The following is an 18,229-nucleotide window of genomic DNA, read 5'->3' on the forward strand; positions in this document are numbered from 1 at the left end:
AGGTGTCACAGCTCCAATCACCACCAGGATTACTCTGGCTTAAACCTTCCACATCCTTTCTATCTGCTCTTTCAAGCCCGAGCATTTCTCCTGCTTTTCATATTCTTTCTTCCTGATGTTATTGTCATTCGGGATTGCCACATCCATTACTATTGCTTTCTGCTGTTCCTTGTCCAGTATCATTATGTCTGGTTGGTTGGCCAGTATCTGATTATCAGTCCATATTTGGAAATCCCACAGGATCTTAGCTCAGTCATTCTCCACTACCTTCTCGGGTGTTTCCCATTTGGATTTGGGAGTGTCCAATCCACATTCAGCACAGATGTTCCTGTACACAATTCCTGAAACTTGGTTGTGCTGTTCAGTGTACGCTGTCCCTGCCTGCATCTTGCACCCTGCTACTATGTGCTGGATGGTTTCAGTGGATTCCTCGCACAGTCTGCATCCTGGGTCTTGTCTGGTGTGATAGACCCCCCCCCCCTTGCTTCTATTGCTCTTGTGCTCTGCGCCTGTCCTTGTGCAGCCACGAGCAGTGTCTCTGTGCTGTCCCTCAGCCCCGCCATTTCCAGCCGTTGGTGGAACTTCATGTCAGCCACCCCTGACATCTGGTGACAGTTCATCCCATGCAGTGGCTTGTCCTGCCATGGCCTCTGGTCCTCTGGCTCTGCCCACCCATTTCCATTTCCATATCCCCTGCCTGCTGTTTGAGGTATTCTCCTAGTAGATCATCCTTATGGACCATCTTCCTGACATACTCATGAATGTTTTGCACTTCTTCCATGAATATGGCCACTTCCAAGTCCCCCCGACCTCCTTTATTCCAGTGGGTGTACAGTACTTGATGTTGGACTTTGGATTGTTCATAGTTCCCAGGTCTTGATATCAGCAGCTTCCAGTTCCATTCCTTAGACAACACTCTATTGTGACTGGGTATCTGATGACTGGTAGGGTGACCATGTTGGTGGCTCTGATCTTGTTCTTCCCATTCAGCCGACTATTGTGACCTGTTTCACCCTTCGGAGGTACTTGGATGTTGCAGCCTTCCTTGTGTCCTCATTGTGGCTTCCATGCACCTGCAGGATCCCCAGGTATTTGTAGCTGTCCTGCGCATCTGGGATGTGCCCTTCAGGGAACTCGACTCCTTCAGTCCTGTTGAGTTTCACCACCATCGGCTGCACTTTTCCAGCCCAAATGACATCCCGATGCCTCTACTGTACACTCTTGTCGGGTGGATTAGAGAGTCAATGTCTCTTTCATTTCTGGCATACAGCTTGATGTCATCCATGTACAGGATGTGGCTGATGGTTACCAGTAATTAGTATTTGGAGCCTTTGGTTCCATTCCCAATCCCCCTCTGAGCAGGGCTCATGAATTTACGCACATGTTCCTTCAGATTGGTGTCTATGGTGCTTGACAGGAGATTCCATGCTGTTGACAGGCAGGTTATAGGCTGGTAGATTGATGGTGCTGCTCCCTCATTATGAGTACTGTGAGTTAGCCAGTCAGGGTGGGAGTCTGTTTCAAGCAGCTGGTTCATTTGAGTTTCCTGCTGTGTACGTAATGCTGTTAGTTTCTTCAACCAATAGGCATGAATCATGTCAGGTCTTGGTGATATGCACATCTTCATACTTGCTACCCATTGCTGGGCATCTATTGCTGTGATGGTGACTGGCTCTTCCTCTGGGAGATTATAGAGGCTTGCTTGTAGATCTGTCAGCCACTGGGCACTGGTGTTATGTGATGCTCTTGTCTCTCATGTACTTGCCTAGTGCTCCTCAGTTGCTGTCTTGGTTGGTTCAGGTACTGGCATGTTGTTACTCTGGAACTGTGTGAATACTTTTCCAGGTTCTTTGGAGAAGAGTGCATTTATTCACATGACCTCTGCATTCTTAGTGTACCTCTGTAGTCTGGTAACCGGAGCTGTTAACCGTTGGGCTTCGAACATAGATATAACTCTGTACTTCCTTAGTGGCCAAGGTGAGTCTTTGATCTTCACACCATTCTGCAGCTCAGTTAGTCTGCTGACCTCCGTCCCTGTGATTTTCATCGTCTTCCATTTGTCTTCTCCAGGGGGTTATAACTGTGCTCTCCACTGTATTTCATTTTGTAGCCCAGCATTTCTAGGACTGCTGCTGCTAGTGCATATATCAGGTTGTTGGTGTCAGTTATACTGGAGGTTGCACTTGTGAGTAATGCTTCATTGGCTGCCTCTAGCATGCTGATGGTATTTTTTCAATAAGCCTGGGGAGCCTACTTTGCTGATTGACAGTTGCCAGTTTAGCCACGATCCTCTTCGTGATTGCGGCCACCAGCGTGTGCCGAGGTGAAGTGTGTACTTGCATTTCCCGTGTACAAAGTAATGCACCAACTGTGAATTGTGGAGGTGGGGTTTGAACTCCTATTTCCTGATCGGCTTGGTTCTGCTATGGTGCATCGTGATTGTATGTCTCCCAGTTCAAGGTGTGATGGTAATCCTCTGTTGAACATATTTGATCGCTGGGTAACCAGTTGTTTTCCTATGAAAATGGGGACAACGGTCTTCACTGTTGCCGGAGTCCCCACGTGAGCTTGATGTATCCTCTTCCATGTGGGTTGTCTTGAACTGGAAGAGATATGTGTGTGTATGTATTTTTATTGTAATTTATCGTTTATTATTATGTATTGCAATGGATTGCTGCCGCAAAACAACGAATTTCACGCTATATGCCGGTGATATTAAATCTGATTCTAATGTGGAGTGATATTTAGTACAACACAGTTGTGTAAGCAGTAGAGCTCCTGCCTCACGGATCCGGAGATGTGGCTCAGTCCTGACCTGCCGTGTTGTCTGCGTGGAGCGGCACATCGTCATTGTGTATATGTGGGATCCCTCCATGTGCTACTGTCTCCTCCCACAAACCCAAAGACATGCAGGCCAGTAGGTTAATTGGCCATTGTAAATCCCCCCCCCCACACTGTGTAGGTGAATGGTGGAATCTGGCAGGTAGAATTTGGGGAGAGTTAATGGGAATGTGGGATACTAGTACAGGATTGGTATAAATTGTCAAATAGTGATTGTAGCAAACATAGTGGGCAGAAATGCCTGTTCCTGTGATTCTTCTCTCTATACATTGCATGTGGAGCCTGATTAAAAGAGAGGACAAAGAATAATGTGCTGTGTGAGAAATGGAATGGATGGTGAAGGGTACTGTGCACCCTGCTGCTGGAAAGATAGAGGAGAAAGATACTGTATATCAGAAGCACTACTCTAGATGGTGAGATCATAAAGAATTGGTGTGACAAAACTGAAGAGGTCCTCTCACAAAGTGGAATGGGAAAAGTGAATCCTAGAACTGAAGATGAGGAAATGAAGAACAGAAGAGCAGAAGTCAAGTATGACAAGTTAAATGCTGTAGAATTTTTTAAAAAATGAATTCAAAGCCTTTCCTGAAAAGTTGATGTGGCCATTTTAAACACGTCCTTAAAACCATTATATTTTCAGTAGATTATTTATGCTTCAAATTTCAGTTAATGAAACTATTCAGAAAGGACCTCCTTAAAGAATTGAAGGTTTGTACTTTCCTCAATTTCATTGAGTGTCTGAATTTTATACCCTTCTATTTTTACCAAATCTTATGTTTGTTCCCTTCCCATATTCCCAACAGATCTACCCAGATTCTACTACCCATCGACACACTTTGCAGTGGCTAATTAACCTAGTAGCCTGTGCATTTGTAGGGCGTGGGAGAAAACTGGTGCACCCGGAGAAATCCTCCTGATCACATTGAGTACAGGTAAACTCCACACAGGCAGCATACAAGATTAGGATTAAGCCCAGATCCGTGGAGCTATGAGGCAGAAGCTCTACTACCTGTAACAATGTACCACCCTGTTTTTTTTTTCTATTGATTCTCTCCTATATACATATCTATAAGTGTTTGGAGGTTTAAGCATTCTCAATGTATTTTGTTGTGCTGTCCGAATTTGTTTAATCAATTCCTCAGTTAGAAAGAAACATTAGAAGTAATTAGCATTAAATGCAATACTTTTTGATATGTTGTGAATTGGATTTATGCTCAAACAAATTAAAGTAACAGAGAACTATATGACAAAATGCCAACATCACTTATGGCACCTTGACGAGCAACATTTTCAGTCAAGGCAGGCCAAGCCAGAAAGAGAAGCAACACAAACCAAAAATAGCTCTTGTAACCCTTTTCCATCTCACATTGACACCTGCCTCCCTTTCTTCCATTCCTCTGTCAATTATTCCCAAGTGTTCAAACATGAGTAACAACACTGAAGGTCTAACCATTGTATATGTGTTTTTCCTTCATCTGCCATTGATAAAGGTACTGAGTTGCATGCCTGTTTCTTTTTGAGATATTGTTTGGCTTTTTGACACATTAACACCTCAGTATTTATCAGCCAGGTACTTATAGTCTGTCAAGAAAATTAAACTGTCAGGATAACTTCCATATAAATTTATGCACAAGTTATCTTTTTATGTTGGAACTTGGCCATTTAAGTCAGGTATGTTGAACTTGAATTGAATTGAATTGACTTTATTACTTACATCCTTCATATACATGAGGAGTAAAAATCTTTACGTTATGTCTCTGTCTAAATGGGCAATGTGCAATTATAGTAATTTATATTAAATATTATGTACAACTGGATAATTAATATAACATAGAAACACAGCCGTGTCAGCATGAATTAATCAGTCTGATGGCCTGGTGGAAGAAGACTGTTGGTTCTGGCTTTAATGCTGCAGTTACTGTTTCCTGGATGGTAGCAGCTGGAACAGTTTGTAGTTGGGGTGATTTGGGCCCTTTTTACACACCTGTCTTTGTAAATGTCCTGAATAGTGGGAAGTTCACAACTACAGATGCATTGTCTGTCCGCACCACTCTCTGCAGAGTCCTGCAACTGAGGGAAGTACAGTTCCCATACCGGGCAGTGATGCAGCCAGTCAGGATGCTCTCAATTGTGCCCCTGCAGAAAGTTCTTATGATTTGGGAGGGGGGTACACTAAACTTCCTCAACCGTCTGAGGTGAAAGAGGTGCTGTGGTGCCTTTTCAACACACCACCACATTCCCTTTCTTTTAGGTTAATACTAATCATTTCAATTTCTTGTGTTATGCCTGAGGCCTCTGATATTGGCTGCTTTTCAGAATCAGTGGATAATAGACCTTACAGAGAGAATACCAAGTTACAACATACTTCACATAAAGGCTCAACGTGTGAAAATATATCAGAGCTAAGCAACCCACATACTCAATCACAACTTCCAATAGAGTGACTAATCACTTTTGCCATCAGCCAAATAAATATGAAAATGATCCTAGATATTTTAAAAAGTAGACATCTATGAGCTATGCATATAGGCTGTCACTTACAACTCAATATATGGTTATATTTAAACAGCTTGCGGACTAACCCACAACATGCATCTTTAGTTTTATGTGCTCTTGTGTTATGTGGTTAGTGCCTTTGCTGTCATATGAACCCTCTGTTAGCACCTCATGCACAGGAAGAGGTGAGTTACTGATATGCACAGAAGGGAGGATGTTACAAATGCAGTGTGTTTGCTCTACTGTGCAAACAATTGCCACATACATATATGGATGAGCAAATAAATTTGCCCTTCTTGTATTCATCCACCAATCATGTACCTATCCATTAATGTATGCTCCATTGGTGAGTTGGACCAAAGCATCAAAGTAGAATAGGCACTAGAATCCTCAGCATTGAGAAAACCAACTGACCTCAGTGGTGGCCCACTAGTCTCATTCCTGCATTTTGCCCACTCTAATCCCCAGCAGTATTTGGAGCAAGCAAGTAGTTCACACTGCTACAACAACAACATCTAAAACGTACTTGGACTGGGCATCAAAGATTATGGGGAGTCACAGAGTCATAGAACACTACAGCACAGAAACAGACTTTTGGCCTATCCAGTCCATCGCGAACTATTTATCTGCCTACTCCCATCGACCCACACCTTGGCCATAGCTCTCCATACCCCTCCCATCCTCCTATCTATCCAAAATTCTCTTAAATGTTGAAATTGTCCCCTTATCTACCTCTTGTGCTGGCAGGTCATACCACACTCTCACCACCCTCTGAGTGAAAAAGTTTCCCCTCATGTTCCACTTAAACTTTTCACCTCTCACCCTTAACCTATGACCTCTGGTTCTGGTCTCACCCAAACTCGGTGGAAAAAGCCTGCCTGCATTTAGAGGTGGATGTGGGTTTGATTTCAACGTGTAAGGGAAATTTGGTTGGGTACAGGGATGAGAGGGGTATAGAGGGCTATGGTCTGGGTGCAGGTTGATGGGACTAGGCAGATTAATAGCTTGGCATGGACTAGGTGGGTCATAGTGTGGTGTGCTATTACTCTGTGACTCGAATGAGGTTCAGAAGCTTCCAGCCCCACACCACCGGGTTCAAGAACGGTTCAGGAACATCAGACTCCTGAAGCAGAGTGGATAACTTCACGCTCCTCAACTCTCAACTGATTCTGCGACCTTTCAAGGTGTCTCTACAACTCAAGCTCTCAATGTTATTCTACACGTTATTTGTTTGTCAGTCTTTGTTTACGTAGAGTTTTTCCATGAAGTTCTACTGGTATCGTAGTGGTTAGCGCAATGCTTTACAGTGCGAGCGATTGTGGTTCAGTGCCTGCCGCTGTCTGTGAGGAGTTTGTACGTTCTCCCTGTGACTGCGTGGGTTTCCTCCCACGTTCCAAAGACGTATGTGTTAGTAAGTTGTGGGCATGTCACGTTGCTACGGGTTAGAACATTAATTGGTCACCTGGGAGAAATTAGGCTGTGCAGGCTCATTGAAAAGGCTTGTTACCATGCTGAATCTCTAAAATAAAGAAAAAAATTGAAACTAGAAACAGGGCAACACCTGCAGACTCGATGACCCATAGAGTCATCGAGCACTACAGGACAGAAACAGGCCCTTCAGACAATCTAGTGAAGGAGTTCCCCCTCAGGTTCCCTTTAAATATTTTACCTTTCACCCTTAACCCATGACCTCTATTTCTAGTTTCACCCAACCTCAGTAGATAAAACTGTATAAGGAGTTACGTGCTTTGGCGCTCACTACTGTCTCAGATCTCAGGTATCACATTGCTCCATTTCAGCACTCAACTCAGGTACAAACCCAATTTACAGACTTTCAGATTGTTCATTTCTAACAAGATTTAGGGGCCTGAGGTATTTCAATTTATGGATCAACGGAGAAAAGATTTCATCCGTACAATGTCTGGATAACCTTTTCCTTCATTTTTATTAAGAATGACCATGGTGACAAATATAAATCCAACAGAACAAATACATTTCCTACTGTTGATGAAAATGATGAAAATACTCAGCAGGTCAGGCAGCTCACACATAGTGGGACAAAAAGAATCAGTATTTCATGTCCATTATCATTCAGCTTCACCTTTCAACGTGTTTTATTTCAGATATCTAGCATCTGCAGGACTTTGCTTTCAGATATCTCCTCTGATTTTAAAGTTGTAATGTCTTGATTCCTAGATCTCATCATGCTGCACCTTGATGAGGACAAAAAGTTCACACTCAAGAATTCATTCTAATGTTATATTTAAAATGCATTAACCTTAGCCCTGCCATTGCTAAAGGTCTTTAAATCCTAATAGGGGTTTGCTTCATATCATCAAGTGTGTTGGGAACTGGACCCATTCCGTCCCTGATCACGGATCAGTGGCAATTGCAAGGGTGCTGTCGTGTACATGGGGAAGGTGTTTGACAAAATGGAAGGGGCTTCGGGACCATGACAGTCTATCGCTGTGCTGAAAATGCTGCCACTTCGAGCCCCTGGGGTGACAGCGGACAATACCTTGGTCAACTACGCTTCACACCGAAGACCCATAAAGTAAACGGCGCTGACACGTCCAACTGTTGCAGTGGTCAGCGGCGATGGGATGATGCTGTGCCTTTGTGAGGTGGATTTGACCGCTGTTCTGGAGAGGGAGGCATTGCGCTGACCTCGAAAACAGCAACAGCCGCAGGAAGAAGTTGCAGGTCCCCAGGCGGCTGCACCGGGGCCAGTGTAAGGAGCTGACGTAAACGGAAAGTGGCTCCGGAGCGTCGGCACAAATAATATGCGTCAACAGTTGACCTCGGCAAACCAAATGCGAGGCTGTAATGTAGGTGTGCGGTCTTACAACGACCGCAAGTTCACGATGAATTTAAACAATGCCTGAAGTAAAATAAAATAGCTAGCATGGAACGACGAGAATATATTCGACAGTTCGAATGGGCAATAGATAGAGGGCATGTTGGAGGCATCCATAGTTAGGAAAACGAATAATTATAACGAGGGTAGAATGAAAGATCGAGAGTAACTCCAATTATACCTAAATCAGATATTTTCTTCGACAATGCTTCAGCCAGAGGAATTGTTGAAGTAGTTGCGTAACTAGATGATTATTTCAGGCATCTTGTTTATGCTTTCATTGGCTTTCATAGACGCTTTGATAATGTGTTCGCTAATCGCCCTTCCCTATAATGGAAAGGTGGAGGTATTTGACCTGGTTTGTGATGTCCTTACCGTGCAACGTGTGGTAAAGCCCTGAGCAAAACCATCACCCGCACGAATTGCCTAGCAACTAGTTTTAGGTGTGTGCACAGCCGGTATAGGTGTGCACTTGGCGCTACACACCAGCTCCCGCCACCCTGCCAGACGAGCAGGGAGGCTGCTATCTGCACGGCGCTCTTGTTACTATAAATACACCACATTGTAGCAATTGCGTCAGTAAATACTGCGGCTAGTCGGCCAATGACAAACTTCCACGGTCTACAAATATATAACAGCCACATCTGGATAGGGGGCTGTTTAGGAGTTTAGAGAAAACGTCGTTCTTCTGCCACCAACCCCCCCCCCCCCACCCCCAACCCGAGGTCCCGAGGTGATATTTTAATTGTAGTGAGGTGCGCCGTTACAGGTGCGGAGCAGTACTCCCGCCGGCACCTGTCCTTTGGTTTTCTGTGCCTGGGGATCCTGCCTCTTCGGATTTCCCCAATAAACCGATTAGTGGCTAAAAATGCAACCTCTTTTCTCTGCAGTCTCGGAGGCCGTCTCAGTGAAAGGGCTTCGCCAACCTGCCGACTTCAGTAATTTAATTTGGAAGTGTGTGTGTGTGTGTGTGTGTGTGTGTGTGTGTGTGTGTGTGTGTGTGTGTGTGTGTGTGTGTGTGTGTGTGTGTGTGTGTGTGTGTGTGTGTGTGTGTGTGTGTGTGTGTGTGTGTGTGTGTGCGCGCGCGCGCGAACGCGCGCACTTGGCTAGCAGATAAAATTCTTCAATTGGGGGGAAGAATACCCACATGCCTTCATACTGGGATCATTATTTCGAGTTAATATATGACGGTGGACCTGGAACCAAACCCCAAGTCGACCACTTTATTTAAATAATTCGAATATATGCAGAGCTCCCAAAGTCCCGCGGCTGCGGTGACACCGGCCAGTGGCAAGTCCCTGTGTTCATCAACACCATTCTCGGTGTATTCCAGCATGACCAGCGTCTACGGGGGCTTCCAGCCGGCTTCGACAGACACTGTATGAAACGTTACAGACCGTTGAATCGGTTTGCGGAAAATCCAAAGGCATCGCGATGTCGCAATAACAGCCTTAAATTAGAAGGGAAAGACACCGTGGCTGTGCCGACGTGTCCAGATGTGTTCAAATCGGAGGGCTATGTCCCTTATAGGTATCATGCAGGGCGCCTCCAAATACCCCTGTTGATTTGGGCACGGTCTATAATCTCTCCCATTTTCCCTTGGTGTCCCTGTATTTTACCTCAAACATATAACAGACTGGGAGTCAATTTGAAAATCCGTACAAGCTTTTAATTGTTCGCAAGGAAAACAAAGCTAAGTTACAAATCGATAATTTAAGACTACTGATAGTATTACAACATTTGTACAAATATCATTGAACTTTTACCGTGTTAAAATGTCTTACAAATTAATGTCGTTTTAGAAAGGACCTATGCGATTAAGGGCTCACAATAAAACAGTGCAGTTGGCGTAATCCGAGGTACACAATTACCGTAAAGGTCAAAGCTATTTTAAACTCTGAGGGATCAGCCAACATTAGTGTAAGGTTTTACTTTCGAAAAGTACTTCATGTATATTAATAAAAGATACGGCCACGTCAAGAAAAGAGACTCAAATGAGTGTTTGACATGGGGGAACCAGTTGCAGTCCAGATGGTTTTGGGGAGGTCCCGAGACCTGCCGGGTTTCCGGAGCAGGAACATCTCGAGCGAAAGCGCTGAAGGACTGACTGGGAGCCGGTGGGGCACGTCTATGCTAAACCGGGGAGGGTCCGAAATGTTAAAAACGAATAATGAAATATCCGCATTTCAAACACAAGCACAAAACATGAGGTTTCTTCAGAGCTGCAGATAAGCATTCAGCTCCCACTGGCCAGCCGCTTAGCCTGAAAAGCTTGAAAATATTTATCAGCGCAGTAAAATGTCTCAACGTGTTAGCGTGACATTAAATCAAAATGGCGGATAGTGCTAAGCAAAATACTCGGTGCTGGTAACATCAGAGATAACATCAGTGCTTTGTTCAAGATTTCACACACATTGGGGTAGAATACAAGTGCATCTGACTATTATTTTCATATTCTGAAGGTGCCCTTAACGGTAAATGAACGGTAACCCTTAACACCAGAAGTTTCGAAATCAGATACCATTTGTAAATGCCAGTGAGTAGAAAATATTCTGATGAAAGATCAACCGAATGAAACAATAACTGTGTCTCCGCAGGTGCTGTTTAACCCACGGTGTATTTCCAACATTGCCTGTTTTTATTTCAGGTCTCCAGCATGTGCCGTATTGTACTTCTGGCTCCGAGTCATTTATTGCCTTAACTGTCCCGCCAGCCCTTTGGAACCAATAATCATGGCTCGCATTGGGCGTCCTGCGTATACCCATGTGCATTGAAAGTGTGTAAAAAAAAAGATAGGCAAATTAATCTGAACACTGCAGAAATCATTTGTTGAGGAAATTCGGTATCGCATCAATGCCCAATTTGATTTGCGTCTCATATATTATCTTTACGATCTCAACTTGGACGTATATTGATTAGTAATCAATATCTTTTAAATCCTAATTATGGTATTTATTCCACATGATGTGAAATTAATTCACGTTTTAAATACGGGTGACAGTACAGAGACGTCTCTTTCTCTCGGGTCAGCTTCCCGTTCTAACTGCAACCATATGTTTATTTCCCAGCTCTTTGATGTTGACAATTGTCATATTGTACTTCTTACCAACAACCGCATTGTGTACCGGTAAACAATGATTTGAAAAGCAGCGATTTGAAAGAGAGGGAGAGAAAAATGCCTGCCAGGAAATTATTGTTGATTGCAAGTGGAGTGAGTTTCGTTTTTAAGTTCAAACCGCTCAACCACAGCGAGGGACAAGCAGGTGGCTCGCAAAATGAGCAGCGCTGGCAATAACAGACAACATGCACATAAAGTGCTCGAAAATGACAAAAAAAAGAGCTGATACATTAGGAGCCTCTGAAAAGAAGTGTAGGCTGAATTTAATGGATAAGATTCATAAGGCATTGTCAGAAGAGTTCGCTACACTATCGATTAACCGCAAAAATGGCAATGAACACAAATAACTCCGGGTAGGTTGCTATAGCACCTATCTCTCATTGATTTATTGAATACCGCCTCTCTCTTGTCGATGCTAATAAAATGACGCTACTTTCCTGAACAAAGGAGTAATTCTTCACAAAAAAAATAAAAGCCGGGAGAAATTCCCAATCATTCCCAGTCGTCCGAAAATTGACGTCGGACTTCTGAACAAAGGTGATTTCTACTTGTCGCAGATAAGTCCTCATTAACGCCATATTCATTTAGTTGTAAATATCGGGTGGTGATACGTGCCGATGTGTGGCTGCCCACGTGTTTGGTTAGAGCTTACATGACCCGGGTAAGGACGCTTTTGATGAGTGAGTTGGTCATGGTCTGGTTAGAACTAGGTGCCCTTGAGTTTCCAAGTCACCAGAGGCATAATGCAAGCAATCGGGTTCAAGCCAAGCATCTAGTTTTGTTAAAGACAATATCACTCTATCGCCCCTCGTTTGAGTATTACAGAAGAATGTTTATCTACACTAGTTGTCGGCTTAAATCAGTGCGATACACTTCCACCTGGCTCAGAAGTTGTGAGTCACGAGGTTCTTGAGCGCTGACCACAGCTATCCGGGATGACACTCGAGAGCCGGGCCGATGAGGTGCTGCGAGGACAGAGGCGGACTCTTCGGAAGGGACATTAAAAGTGTCTCCCGTCTGTTCGAAAACATGAGAAAATCTGCAGATATTGGAAATCCAAGGCAAGACACCCAAAATGCTGAAGGAACGCCGCAGACCAGGCAGCATCAGATGCTGCCTGACCTGTTGAGTTCCTCCAGCACTTTGTGTGTGTTTTGCCTATCATCTGTTCTCTCAGAGGGGGAATACCCTATGACCCTACGAAGTAGGATTGAAGTTCTTTTTCACAGTTGTTCGGGTCAACATTTCTCCCGCACGCAAACCTGCAAACAGATTGGTGTTAAGCGCCTTGCTCTCTGTGGCAGCTTGTTGTTGCTAAATTGGCAGCCCCGTTTCCGACATCATCACAAGAACCAGATTTCAATAAGGTGCTTCATTAGCTGTAGAATGTTTTGTGCTTGTCCCGACATCGCGATCAGCCAAACTGAAGGTTTGAGGACTAAAATGTGATTTGCATATACAGTAATTATGAAGACCCGTGTTGCAAAGTTCTTTCAAAACCCGATTGTGCTGACGCAGCAGAATGTAGATAAGATCAACTCAAGTAATAAAGGTCATCATTAATATGAAATTAACTGATCTCTGAAGTGTTTACGAGACCGATCCTATCACAAGTGCAGGGAAAGAGTCTTAAAAAGACCATGAATTCACTTCAGTTTGGCCAGGGTCACTCTTTACTCACCTTTGAAAATCGCGTTCCCCAAGAGCCAAAGAAAGCCTTTGGTTGATATGAGGAGGATGAAGAAATTCTTCATCTGTTACGGAGACTATGAAGAAACGTGCCGCAGATCGCATTAGCCCACGGCTAACGCTTTGGATAACCAAACCACTTTAAAGAACAGGAAACGCCCTTTTGCAATATATCATTAGATTTATAGTTCATTTGCCTAATAAAGAATGGATATTTTACTCGTGTAATCATGTGAACAAAAGTTGTTATTCGACTCGAACGTGAAAGCGTCGTAATTTTGTTGGGATAATACAAAAAGGGCAGGTCAACGGGAGAAGTGCCGTGCCTGTTCCACGTGAAACACACAGGAATAGCGGAACAGGCGCTTTTATGTTCGATCATTTGAATTTTCGGAATAAGCGCCACAAATTTCTCATTCACAGTTTACAGGCGTTGACTGAAAATCGCCAAAGTATGCACGGAGAGTGACCAGGTGCTCAGAAAATGGCGGTCTGCTTTGCCGTCTGTCTTTCTGATGGAGTCCGCATTCGGCTTGTGGGGGGGGGGGGGGAGGGAGGGGGTCCAGAGACCGTATTTTGATAGGGGCATTTGGTTTTGTTGAAGTGCTTCCAACTGGATTCCTGTCTCTAAACCAATACACCAACCCGAGCAATCGTCTCCTTTCGGATTACGTGGTACATTGCTGCTTAATCCCAATCCAGAGAACAAAGGCTGTTTTATAGGTTTATAAAAGACTTCACATTAGAAACAATATAGTAAACCTGATTCCATCAGCTTTTTGTATTTGTAAATGATTGAATAAATCACGCAACAGAACAATGCGTTCACCGCAACACTGCATCCTGAAAATCCTCATGCATCGTCGGAATTGGTAAAATGACCCGAACAGGATGACACTGAACCTGCTTCCAACATGAACTGCTACACAACGTTCCTTTTATTTGTATTATTTGAAGCTGATTAACGCAACCCAAATGTCGCCTGAGACTGCGAATGGTTGGCAGTCCTCTAATACCGATGCCTGAACTCCGGTTATAAAATGGCTGTGAAAAATGTTAATAAAGTCATACCTTTTGGCAATGGAAGAAGCTAACCCCTACATTCGTCAAAGTATTGGTCACAAAAAAAACCGCACTTCAATTAACAGCTCCCAACTAATACATATTAATAGGTGATTGCGCGCTTTCCAGTCAATTCACGTGCGATTTTTAGTTATAATCTACACCTTCTGTTAGAACGAAGTTACATTATACTGCATGATATGATCCTGACCCTCAATTGGGCATCTGTAGCGTCATTTACCTTTGTTGAATCGGTTTCTATGGTGGTTTCTATACAAAGAACCAAATGGAGATATTGAAGTGTTTTGAATTGTTGTAATGGCCAGACCTCTACGTGTTGTAAGGAAGAACCAGAAAAGTCCTTTTCCACACGTAATCCTTCTGCTTAGCCATTGGTTGACTCATTGGTATCGTGTGCAAGAAAAGACGGGAGAAAGTCGAATTGTGACCTCCAGCTGAGCTGACATTCCCGGCCCCGCCGCAATTCGAGAATTGCGGTTTGTTGATTGGTTGACCAACTGATTAACTTCATAAGTAGCAAGTCCGACATAACTCATTCGGGTGGGTGAACAACAAAGCGGCTGCGGCATCTGGAATATTAGTCATATTCTGGTCTGCCTCGTTTACACATCAGCCGTGTTGGCGTTCATTTTTATGACCATCTGCATCAGCAATTGATTTTTACATTCGATTTCTGCCTTAACCGTTGAGGGAGTACCCACACGAACCCTTTACACGGGCTTTATACAGGAAGAGAATCTGAGGAGATCCTAACAACTTCCAGAAAATGCATGATAGAAACCTTGCGCCAAGAAAAGAATTAAAACTAACCGCTGAGCCTTGCACATGGATAATACCCTGGAGGTGAAGTGAGAGAACCAGAGATCCAATCACCCCATACATCATCCATCCAAATTTAGATTCCAGCAAGACCTACTGAATTTCACCCCGAGGAAAGATGGCGTTTTCATTAATAGAACTGAAGCCATGTACTTTAATGCAAAACTGCAGTTGTAACGTTGATTGGAAGAGTTTGGAAATATTCGGAGTATCTAGCAGATTTTTGAGTTTGCTATGGATTACAAAATGGCCATTATTTTAGAGAAGCTGGTTACACAGGAGTTGAATTTTGTGCAAAATGCAATGGAAATAGTGTAATTAAAAAAAGAATGCTTTCTAACTACTTGATTAGTTTGCAATTCAGATCAGTTTAATTCTTAAATATGGAAAAAGATCAATCCATTGTCACCAGTTGCAACTTGAAGCATTGCAGTTCTTTACTGCAGGAAAGATTTCCATAATCAAATTAGAGCTTTATAATCTGCATTAGTTACAACCATATTAAGCAATATTATGAAAATCCTGAGGTACTCCTTTACTGAATGCAATATGTATTTGGTTTTCCTAGAACTCTCAAATATTTTTTTATATTTCATTCACCAAAAGATTGATGGATCAGCCAGAACATATAATGTGGGATTTAATGGTATTTGGTTCCTCAAAAATTCCTGAAGAAACGTGCACACCCCATGCCAAAGCAGTTGCACCTCAGGGCATTGCTAATGCAGATGGAAAAACATACCATCTGTTTTATCATAATGACTGAAACTGGGCAACTGCCTAATTCCCATTTTACAAAGCCTTCTTTAACAGTTCTAGTTCTGCATGTATAAAAGTGATAGCTGTATCATCACATAATGATAAGAGCACTAATGATCTCTGGAAAGCATTTAATAGCTCTATCTATGTAAATGAAAATCACTGCTTTGAAAAAAATGTTTACTATGTAGATGAAATGTACAAATTAATTGGTGTTAAACATGGGTGGAGGTGTATGCTGCACTCTAACTTGAGCCAGTAGGTTTCTTCGAGTAGAGGAAAAAATTAAAATTCCATGAAATGCTTAATGAATTTTGGGACATGGAAATACCAGTATCCATTGGCTACATGGAGTATGTGGAATAATTGTGCTATTTTCCAATTAGTTTATCTGTGTGCATTAGTATATCTCTGTACTTAGCAATGATGTGCCAGATGCCATTATCTTTTCTATTATTACAGTTGTGCCGTCTTCTTGCAGGTGTAATTTTGAGCTTGGTAGACTTATGTGCTGAACAAGGAAATCATAATTTTCTTTTGTTCAGTAGGAATTTATCAGAAATTATCCTCTAAATGAAGCAAAAAAGCAAATGGCTTGAAAAGTCTCAATGTTGGAAATTCTGAGTTAATTGTACAATTCTTTCAAAATAAAGGGTTATGGTTTGAGGTAATCTAAGCATTGAGATTTAAAGCAAAGTCTCTTTAGAAAGGACAAATCCAGTAAAATCATGGATTTTTTTGTGCAACAATGGTTTAATAAGGCAGGTTTCTATAAGTACTCTAGAAGGATACTCTCGTCCATATTTCATTTGATTATCTAAAGCATTCAAGCTTGCTATGTTAAAATAAACCAGATCACCCTTTGAAGAGGAAATTCTACATGGTTCAAAATGCTTTATAATAACATTGCAATTCAAAAGTATAAATGCAAGACACTAAGGCCAACATGATAAAGCTGGCTCAGGTCCTTTTGTAATTGCAATCAAAAGCAAATATTCATAATAATAAAAAATGAAGCCAGCAGATCCAACGATGATGGCAGTTTAGTATATAAATAACCAATATGCAATACATTTACCAAAACTGTTGAAATTCTGATAAATTAACAGATTGTAACTCCAAAACATCTCATTAACTTCCAGCAGAAATGATCAGATATCATTGTGTATTATCATGTTCAATTGGCCTGTTTGAATATTTTTCCAAATCCACTGAATATATATTAGAATGTAACCATGTCCTGTTTCATTGCCAATGAGTATGATTTATTTAAAAATATATGCATTTCTTATCAGCAGATTTAGGTCATGGCAGTAACAACCCAATTAATATTTTACATGAATTTAAATAATCTGACATGATCTGGCTTCTCATTTTCTTACATGCTAGATTCCTCATGAATTAATGGATTTTAGCATATAAGAGAAAGCCAAGAGAAAACAGGATGGAAAGTTAATTACAACAACGGACAAGATGTCAATTTGGAAGACCCACAGTATTTAACATGATAATATGACATTTATGGTTGTTTATAAGGAGGTAGTCTAAAAGTAATATATGGAACATATTGCAACTTTGAAACAATATTATTTTAACACAATGAGCTATGTTTGAATTGTACACATCTAAGTTGAAATTACGCACACTTCTTCTGCCAGTTATAAATGTCTTGATTTCAAATACCACAAACGATATTTCTATTTGTCTAATTACAGTGTAACAAACTAATGCAGACCATGTTATTGTTCCTGAACTTTCTAGTTCTGTAACATGTTCTAATGCATTGTGTTAAGGTATACAGGCACTTTCTGAAAGATTGCAAGCGCTAATATGCAAAGTTGCCTCTAATCACAATGTTTTAGATGAACTCCCATATTCAATGTTCCCATATCAAACATGTTAAATGTAAACATCCCCAATGGAATCCTTGTTTATGAACCTGAAATATCAAATTCACTAGCATTCCAGAATGGTGCATCCAGTCAATATGTGTACATTGTCTCAGAAGGAAAAACATCTTTGTTTCTTCTCTTCTATTGTTAAGATATATGCACCTAAAACAAAGTTATGCTTTTGTCAGAGTTCTGTTGACAAACTGCTCCCTTGCTGTTACTAATAACTTAAAATGACCGAGGATGGTTTGTATTTACACCAAAACAGGTGTAAATCCACATTGTGTAACTGCCTTGAGAAAAACTGGATTGTCTGTTTTGAAATGAATCTACATTTATTTAATAATAGTCAGGCTATGCTTACAATATTTCTGCCAAGTTTGACATGCTGAGTATTTTATAACAGATTCAGCAAACTAAATTGCCCTGTTACTCTGCCACAATGTGCTCTTGCTCACTTCTTTATGTAAGGCAGAGAAATGTAAAATGTCATGAATACCATTTAACCCATTTATATTTGAACAGGGACAACTGTAATCAATGGTAAAAGATTAATTTTGTGGTACATTTTTGGGCCCCTACACTCTTCTGATGCCAAGAGTTGTTGGGCATTAATGGTAATCTACTTGTACTCGATATGTTTGGGGATTTTTGACATTGTATTCGTTTTTATAA

Source organism: Hypanus sabinus, chromosome 23 (genome assembly GCF_030144855.1).
Source record: "Hypanus sabinus isolate sHypSab1 chromosome 23, sHypSab1.hap1, whole genome shotgun sequence".
In the NCBI taxonomy this organism is placed as follows: domain Eukaryota; kingdom Metazoa; phylum Chordata; class Chondrichthyes; order Myliobatiformes; family Dasyatidae; genus Hypanus; species Hypanus sabinus.